Below are 10,342 nucleotides of genomic sequence, written 5' to 3' on the forward strand. Positions count from 1 at the left end.
TTCGTTGTCTCCAATCAGTATTATATCATAATGTTACACAAACATTGGAACAGAACATTCCAAGCATCATCTGACCGCCATGTAACCATCAATACTGTTTGTTGAAGCCTAAGTTGACATAAGGTGTAAACGTGTTGTGTCTTATAGGTTATGTTAGGCTATTTGAAAGGTACAGGGCTTTTCAACTTCAACAAACAAACATGACAGCACACTCCTTCTTCTATATTTCAACTTCAACTTGTGTGTGTGTGTGTGTATGTATTATAAAATGATTGCGTCTGTAAAATAAGATATTACTGCAAACAATCCTGCTCACCCCAAGGATGTTCTGTGTTGCCAGTTTTAACAATCCAATTTTTCTCAGCATATGCATTTTTTTCCCTAAACGTTTTAAATAAGTAGGGTTTTTTGGGGTGCGGGGGTTGTTGGGTCTCCCCCCTTTTCCATGTATTGAATTTTTTTGTCAGCACCCCAATGCGTTTTAATGAGCGTCAACTACAGTGGTGGGAATTTACACTTGTCCATTAGTACCGACCGGTCTGTCAGTCCATCAAGGGTGGACTGCCGTTTTCATTGGTGGAATGACGACTGACAGTAAATTTGAACCACTGATGGGGTAAGTTCCGACAGAAGCGATTTTTGGCATTTCCACTACCACCACGAATCCGAAAAAACCAGATGATTGGCATTTTGGGAATGAGCAGCAGGAGGATCAGCATTTTATATATAGATAGATAGTTTTGTGTGTAAAGTTGTCCATACTGTTTCTAAATGAATGCAATTGTATGATGTTACCCTTGTAAAATGTTTTCTTTTCATGGGTTCGATTCCGGTCAGTGGCCTTCCTTTGTGGAGTTTGCATGTTTTCTCCATGTACTCTGGTTTCATCCTACAGTCCAAAACATGCATGTTAAGTTTTTTGAACACTGTACCGAAGACAGTTGGGATAGGCTCCAGCATGCCCACGACCTCATTAGCGGTGGTCCCCAACCACGGTCCGCGGACCGGTCCCAGGACTCGCCTCATTTTCGACCAGGCCGCACAGAAATTGACAAAATGTTCATTGAAACGCGCAGGAGATGGGCAACCATGACTTCCAAAGATGAAGCTATTTAGACAAATGAAATTCGTCCCCTGGCGATGTGGAGGAGGAAGCTGTTATGCGTGCTATGTCAACAACAACAAAAAAAGGCAATTCAAGAAATCCATTGAATCATTTGAACAAGTAGCATCCAAGTGATCAAGTGGAAATCATGAAAATGCAAGAAGAGTTTGCCTGCCAGCAATCAATTGTGTCACATTTGCAAGTAGCAATGATGCTCAGGTATGTAGGATTGCAACCTAAAAATTATGTTTAGATTACAAGGCCTAATTATTATTCCATTTTAGTAGTTCACTGTGTTATTTTATTTGAGTCTACATTTGTTGTGCCGTAGAATAACAGTGTTTGAAATGAATGAATGTTAATAAAATGTTAAATTACTCTCTAATTATCTTTGTTGTCAGTGGCAGTTCTTTAAAACTGGCAATTTAAAAGAGATGAAAAAAATGGTTGCCTGTCAGCGAATACTTGTCTCAACCGGTGTGTGAGACAAAAAGGTTTGGGGACCACTGCTCCTGAGGATAAAGTGCTTCAAATAATGGATGGATGGAAGCACGTTAAAAATGCTGATGGTGGAGTTGCAGACTGACGCAATGAGTCGGCCTGAAATAATGACGACTGACGATGACGGACTTCCGGGACCATCCACTTTCGAATGACAGAAGTTCAGTGACACGCCCACCAATTAAACTTTAAACCTACTTTATACCCGTCTGTTGTCCTATTTATTGTATATGCATCCACATAATAGACAACTGCATTTGCGCTTGTGCTTTGATTTCTCATTGGACAATCATGCCAATTTTCTGCACGACAAACGGCTAATGTTGTGAATTGTCCTCAAGGTATGTGTGGCCCAGCCCCTTGTCGCCCGCTCCCTTTCTCTCTTGTCCCCTCCCCCCTTCCTTTTGTCCCGCCCCTGTAGTCATCGCGGGGTTGCTCTCCATCTAACCGCACATCTTATTCCCCTGCTCCACCGCTGCACCATCACGTACAACCTTCACGTCACTTTCACACTCTTTGAACCGCTATCTCCACCGCCGCGCCGTTCCCATGCTCTGCCCTCACCCTGAGATGCGACAGCCCCGCTCGAGCGCCAGTACAACCCCCTCAGCAGGCGTCGCTCCTCGCGGATAGAGAGCATGCCCGACGGGGGTACGCAAGGCGCCGCAGCCTCCGTGGCGGCCGCCGCCGGCGGTGGCGGTGCCACGGCGTCTGGCGACGGATCCGAGAGCGGCCGCCACCGACAACGAACGCAGCAGGCAGATGTGGAGAGGCCGGAGACGGCCGCTAACCCGCCGCATAGCTCCGGCTCTGGTGTACTGGGTGAGTGTGCCCGGCCTGGGCGATGGGAGTGTGCGGGCAGGTGCATTGTGGTATGGCTGGAAACGAGACGCGCGTCAGACACCTCGAGGCACCCTTCTTTTGTCTGCACCGTGCTGCCGAAAGATTTGCACCAGATTACACCAGACGTCTATATAAAAAAAATTACCTGTTCTTGCCAGTAAATGCTGCCTGCTGCCAATAAATGTCTTCTACTCGTATGGAAAATGGCCATGTGTGCTTCTGACATAGTATGCTTTTGACCTTCTGGTGTATGTGTTTTCATGTGGCGGATCACGAAAGACTTACTGTACTTCTATTGCATTTAAGGGCTTGGAAACCGCACATGGTTTTGGTAAAGGGTTTTATTTAAGAAGGGAGTTGGTTCTACGTGGTAATTTGAGCTCTTCTTTCCCCCCTGGTAACCAAATGTTTAACAACTTCATGATGTCATCCCGGGATTTCTTAACCATGCACCGACTGGCTGTGGCTGCTTGTCTACTTAATTGTTATTGCCTCCGTGCCAGTTATACTACTGGTTAGCAGTGCAAATATACTTAGAGAGATGAACACTTATTTACTTTCTGTTTTTTACAAGCTTTCTCACGTTAAAAATAGAGTCTCTCTTGCTGGGTCTCCTCAATGAAGTTTAAGAAAGCACCTCTCTATACCAGCCAACAACCAATAATAGCACAGGATTTTCTGAGCAGACCAATATTAGACACCAATATTGAACAGGATCTAATTTCAGCTCTGGGGCCAGCTTTGTTTTGCTGTGTGCAGGTTGCAGCCTGCAAGTTCTGCTGCAGACTGATGCAGTGGGCTCTCAGGCACTGTGAGTGCCTGCTGGAGGTAACCTGAGAAGGCTGCTACTGACTGCAAGAGTAGACCGATGTCATCAGATCGAGGTGGTGGCACCCAGTAGTTTCCAGTTTACAGTAGAGTCAAGATGAGCCAGCTTTGTTTTGAGGGCCAGCTGTGGCCTTGTGGTGAAATAGCCTGAAACCAAAGGAACCCAGGCCTGAATCCCATGTATGGATGTAGTTTAAAATGCTGAGGTCAAATGTACATATACAAGGCAATTGTAATGGGAATTTGACATCTAATTGAACAAAAGCTATGAACGTAACCTCAGTGGTGGATCTTAGGGGAAGGTTCAGGACTAATTGAAGTGCGCTTCATTATGTTTTCTTTATTCTTAGTCAAGTTTCTCCTTGATTTGTCCACAGATCAAGTCCCCGAATGTCCATCTCTTAACTCTTTGGTTTGACATAGTAATTAGCAAGTATTAGAAAGTACAGCTTGAAAGATTTGTTGATTCTGTACTGGTTTTCAAAATTTTGCAATTTTAGAGAAACAATCCAATACACAAAATATAGACACCAGCCACCATATTAATAAGATTAATAAAAATGTAATGCATTTTCTTGGCAGGCGACTTTTTGGGCACTCACGGTCATCGATTCAAGAACTGTAAAAAAACATGCTGCCTTTACTAAGACAACTTTAAAGACCCGGGGCCTCTTCGAATCCTCATTTTTGCCGAGAAAATGTCCTTTTCTATCCTAGAAAATGATGACCCGGAAGTACTTGGAGGACCAGGAGGGTTTGAATTCTACAAATGATTAGGACTTGTCAGCTTGAAGGCCAGGGGGGCCAGATCTAGCCCGCCACATCATTTTATGTGGCCCGTGAAAACAAATCATACACGTCAACTTCTTTGAAGCTGGCTAAAATTGTGACCAAAATTTAGAATTCTCATATGTAATAAATAAGCGAGATATTGTAGCATATTGCATTTTTTTTGTTACCAAACCCCTAAATACAGTAACTCAAACAGTAGTTGAAAAAATCGTTTTTCTTGACTTTTTTATATGGTTTCAGTCATAACGGCTCTCCAAGGGAAATGGTAACTATAATATGGCCCATGACAAAATTGAGTTTGACACCCCTGATTTAGGAAATGTGCCTGAATGCAACCTTTAAGCCCACTTTAACATAGGTTACTCCTGACCAACCTTTCCGAAACATTACCCACAATTCTTTACGGCAACATTTAAAGCAGCAGGACACTGATGGAGTTGACAGACTATGCAAAGATTTTTGAGTTTCATGTTCAAGACTTTCAAAAATTATCATTTGAAACAATATACTACTGGATAGTCAATGATGCCAAGAAAAAGACGTTCAAAGCAAAAGGAAATTTGTGGTTCCACCCAAACAAACAAACAAATAAACAAAACACCTTTCCATTATTAAAGAATGGACATTTCCCAAACCAGTGAAAAACATGATCAGTGGTTCTTCACAAAAACAACAATTAGTATCTTTATCTTTTTAATTTTATTATTAAGCGAAATTTTGTTGGTAAAATCCGAAATCAAGAGCACATCAGCGACACATTCTTTTTTTGGGGGGTGCCGCCTACAAGGATTTTTCTCACCCAAGCCTTGGATAATCTTATGCTATTTGCCTCCTCTTCATTTTCCTAATCCCATCATAGTTGACTTGGATGATTTTGATCGTGCCTTCCCACTTTCAGCACACAAGTGCCATGTTTCTTCCCTTCAAAGAGTAATTAAGTGGCCATCATGAGGAACAAGGAAGACAAAAATGTCAACAACAAATTGGGGCTTCCTCGGGGGGCCACTGTAGATAGAGAGAGTTTGTGTTGTGAAAATGAGGTCATGTCATTTGTGGACACCCAATTAGGCAGCCGAGATACAGTGAGCCGCGTACAATTAAAAACGAGGTACAATCAGGTCATGTTTCAGCTAAGAATTTGGATCGGTGGTAATTCTTCGAAGATAATTCCACTGATGACCTTGTGGCTCATGCTGAGGATACAGAATTGGAGGTTTGAACTTCTGTGGGGATAATCGCTCAAAAGTTGTCACCATTAAGTTCTCATCATTTTTTTGGTCATAATTTAATTGCAATTTGACACCACACCACAAAAATCAGAACAATATTTACTGTTTTAAAATATTCTTTGACAATTACCAGCGATTCTTTAATTAGTTATTTGTGTTCTTCAGGACAAGAGACTGCGACTTAAGGTCATTGTCTCAGTGAGCGGCTAAGGCTTGCGAATGTTTTTGCACGGCCCAAAGGTTGCAAAGACATTCGGCAGACGTTGGCAAATAGTTTTAACGGTTGCAAATTGTTTTTCTTGTCGCCGTCAAATTTTCAACATGTTCAAAATTTATTCGGCACCGTTATAACTGTATGCGGACATCTTTGCAGCCTTTTCCAAACTTGAATGAACCCTGACGAAAAAAAAACAACATTCGGGCAACGCGCCGCAAATATCCCCCTCCACTTTTTTACTTGTATTTGGAAGGTCTTTACTTCAATTGTTCTAATTAACCTCCACCAATGCCACCAACAGCAAGTGCATCTGTCCCGCTTGAACATCCGTCATGCCAGAAATGGAGCCGCTGCCTCCGCTATCCTCTTTATCTTGTCATCCTCTTCTTCATATTCACAGCCAGATTGACCGTATGAAATATAAAAGACACAAAATGCTCTCCCCTTACGCCCTTACATTTGTGTTAGCTTCCTCTGCAAATGAAATTCGGCTACCCAAAAAAAATAAAAAATAAATATATACTTGCTGATTTACCGCCGCCCTTTTCCCAATTTTACATTCACTTCAAGCAACAAAGTGCCCTCCACCACAATTTGAGCGGTTTGCTTCATCACTCTCACATTCCTCATATTTATACTCATCTCCACATCTCCCGTATGCCCGCCTCCCATTACAGTAGGGGGCTGCATGACCATGTTTTTGACAGCTGTAACATCTGAGAGAGGGCGGGACATACGCTCTTACCCTATAGGACAATTGCCCCAAATCTTGTCCTTTAGCAATACCATAAATCCCCGCTGCCCAACTTTTATTTTTTGACCTCAAGAATTTTTTTTCGAATTGTTCAAGTCAGGTTCCTTGTCACATGGATCACTGAAAGGGAAAGCGGTACCTTGAATTTTTTAGCCCAGCCAGCAATCATACTGAGTCAATGGTTTATGCATCCTCACACAGCTCTCAAACCAAGGGGCTGATGTTATGTGAAAGGCAATGTCAATGCCAGCCGAGTACTGTGCCCAAATGACTCCCAGTTTAGTGCATGTTTAGAAATATGCTCTGAGCCCAACCATTCGGAAAGTCAGTGTTGCTCAAATTTGTCGTCCGGTTATTCAGAGTGCACCAAAAACTGAGTGCCGGTGCGTGCATTGGGAGCCCCAACTGGGGACACTGTGCCCCGGTGCTGGCTGTCCGAACACAGCCACTCTGTGAATTGCATGGGTGTCAGTGAATTTCTGAATGCGCCCCCCTCATGTCTCTTTGGATCTCTTATTGTCTCTCTCTTTTCTCTACTGTGCTCCACAGAGAACAAGCTGCCCTGGTCTTTCCCTTTGAACTAAGGGAATATTTGCCCCAGGTGATTAAGCTAATTTGGAAACTACGTATAATACCAGTGCGATAGATAACGCTTATGTTTATGAGACACCCACTGATGCTGTAAAAGTGTATAGTGGGAGTTTTTCTGTGCCTCGTAAACGTCGTTAGTGCTGCAATCAATTTAATAGAGTTTCTCTCTGTATTTTAATTGGCTTAATATGAAGGGTGGGAAATAAAAATGTCAAGAACACGTTATTTCTAAATTGTTTCCCCCATTCCATTGTTAAACACATATATATATATATATATATATATATATATATATATATATATATATATATATAAAATTGATTCTTATTTTTTTAAACAGAAACCTGCGGTTATAGAAATTGCTGTTCTGTTCTAAAGTGTAAATGCTAAATGCTGAATTGATGATCTTGTCAAAGTTGGAATGCCAGTAAATGACCACATTTATCTGGGCTGGGACTGGCTTGTGGGAGCTCCAAGAAGCTCCAGTTGGCCACATGCACGCAGAGCAGGGATGTGTTAACTTGGATCTGTGAAGGGCTTTGTTGATGTTCATGACCCTGAATGTCTGCTCACACACATCGGTCGAGCCAAACAACGCCAGCGTCTTCTGTGCCGTCTTCCGGATGTTGGAAAACGTGGCTTCGTTAAGTGAAGCCTGAGTCATTCAGTTTAACTTTTCCCTCAAGGCAGAGTTGGCCTGGAGATGGATCAGTTCCAATTCAGGTCCTGCGGCGCTGTCTTGTGACAGGGGGCAGGACACGACCTGATGTGACTTGTCAATTTTTTCAAACGCAGAGAACCGACGGCAGAATTCTCTGTGCGGGTCGTCCAGTGATTTGCAGTATTTCCTCATTTTTTTGGATGGTAACATGCATCTCGGTTCTGAAATTTTCACACGTTTGTAACCTACGCTTTTGATCACTACGTGCACTTCTTCTAGGTTTACACTTCACTGAGGACCGTAGGGTGGAGTGCGGGTATTGGGATTAGGCCAGAGTATAGACACACAGAGCATGGCTGATCAGTGACACTGCTGCCAACAGCAGCAAGGTTTGTTCCATTCTTGCTGGGTTAATTTCTAAAAATCCACGCAGTGATGATGGCACACCTTTGCCATAAACGGCAAAGCACTGTTCAGGAAGTTACAAGGCCCTCTTGAAAATGTAATGAAGCATATGTTGATCCACCGATGATTTACCTGCCCTAGATTCTCTATTTTTAATGGTTTAATCAGCACGGATCCTGGAACTTGGCTGTTATCCATCGAGCTCATAAAGTACCTTTAATGTCCTGGTGTGGTTTCTACTTTTCTGTTTTCTTGCCATTAAGTTGATCAAACCGAAGCGGAAAATGATGTCGCGCAGCCTGCGGCTTAATATGCCGAAGCGCAGATGGCACACTGCTTTGTGGGAAGAGTATCTGCCATGTTGCGTTGAATCCATGTGAGATTTTTAGACTTCATTCAAGTGTAATCAGAGCAGCATCCAAAACCATCCTCCTCCTGTGTCATTGATATCGTGGATGAAACAAACAGCGGGTTATGCTGTGGTGTGTTTATCCTGTGACTTTTTTTTTCTATTTGCCAAGCCAGGAGAAATCCAAAGACTACGGTGAAGAATGCTGTGTGTCATTTCACCGTAGCCACTTGACAGCTTCCAGAGGAGACCGAGAAAAAATGCGAAGTACAGTTCATAACAGGAGAAGGGGATACTAGATGACGATGAACAAAGGACATAAAACCATGATACATGCATTGAAGTCTGTTAAATCCATCCATTTTCTGTACTGCTTATTATCCTCACTAAGGTTGCGGGTGAGCTGGAGCCCATCCCAGGTCACTTTTCGAAGGTCTATCGTGCCTCCAAGATGTGAATAATGCTCATAGAGTTATTGAGAGGTATTTTTTAATTATATTTAATCATTATTATTGATAAGATAAGAAAACCTTTATTTGGCCTACAATGGCGAAATTTGCAATGGGCGGCCCGGTGGGCCAGTGGTTAGCACGTCAACTTCACAGTGCAGAGGTACCAGGTTCAATTCCAGCTCCGGTCTCCCTGTGTGGAGTTTGCATGTTCTCCCCAGGCCTGCGTGGGTTTTCTCCGGGTATTCCGGTTTCCTCCCACATTCCAAATACATCCATGGCAGGCTGATTGAACAATCAAAATTGTCCCGTGGTGTGAGTGTGAGCGTGAATGGTTGATCGTCTATGTGTGCCCTGCGATTGGCTGGCAACCAGTTCATGGTGTACCCCGCCAACTGCCCGAAGACGGCTGGGATTGGCTCCATCACCCCGCACGACCCTTGTGAGGATAAGACGATCGTAAAATGAATGAATGAATGAATCATTTTTGATGTTTCGGCTATTGAATGGAAATTGAGCATTGTTGTCTATGGAAAGGTCCATTTCTTTATACAGTCCATTGGATTTGATCAAATCAGTGAGTCCCTATTTAACGAATTGTCGAGTGCGTTTCAACTCTTAGTCTCTATCTCTCTTTTTCTTGTCATCGTTCTGTTACTCTAGCAAGCCACTTCATGTATAGTATTGCTGTAGTAGATTTTGCCTCTCTAAGTCACTTTCACACAGCTCATTTTCAGACTGTTTGTTCTGTTTGTTGCATTTGTTAGCTGTTTTATTGGAGCATGGTCACTGCAGAATCAGAATCAGTCAGCCTCTGGGCTTTATCGCTGACTGAAGTGTGTCTGGTGAGTGATTTATATGCAGCTCTGCAATGGGGTAAACAACACATTAACATGAACAATAGAGACCGCAGCAGGAGATGACAGATAGAATCTTTGCCCCGGTTTCTCCCCTGACATGTTTCCAAAATGATTTCTCTGAGAAGTAATTTGGCTTTTCTAATCCGTTTTCCTTGTTCATGTAGATGCTCAAAGTTTGGAAACATTGGCCACTATGTGCCACAATTCACGATGTCCTGTTTGATTTCCACATAACACCACAACTTTTAACCTTAAAAAAAATGTGGTCACGGTACCAGGAACAGTTATGTCAAATGATGGGCTCTGCCCTCAAGTAATGAACGTGCGATATCCATTCAAATTATGACACATCTAGTGTATGTCATCATCAGCCTCCGTTGTACACCAAGGCAGGTTTTCTTTTAAATACTGCATGTCATTGTCATTCATTAACTTGCGGTAGGATTTTACATGCATGAAAATTATTTTTAGTGGTTGCCGTTTACAATTTCTCACCTGACAGCAACGCTACAGCTATGTTAAGAGCAGGTGTGCTTGCCTGAAACATTTTTCTCACATTTCAATAAGGTTGAAGTGGTCAATGTCGAAAGAAATTGACATGAATATAAACGTCATAGGTATTAAGTCACCATATTTGCGTGTGAAATTCACCTTGGTTGTTTGAAAGTCTTAGAATGGGATTATATTCACTTGAAGAAAATGAGCTCCTTTGTATGTATCTTAAGAGGATTCATCTACATAATGACATGACCACGTCA

This window comes from Hippocampus guttulatus, chromosome 7, assembly GCF_054856545.1.
Source record: "Hippocampus guttulatus isolate MCC_2025c chromosome 7, RoL_Hgut_1.0, whole genome shotgun sequence".
Classification (NCBI taxonomy): Eukaryota; Metazoa; Chordata; class Actinopteri; order Syngnathiformes; family Syngnathidae; genus Hippocampus; species Hippocampus guttulatus.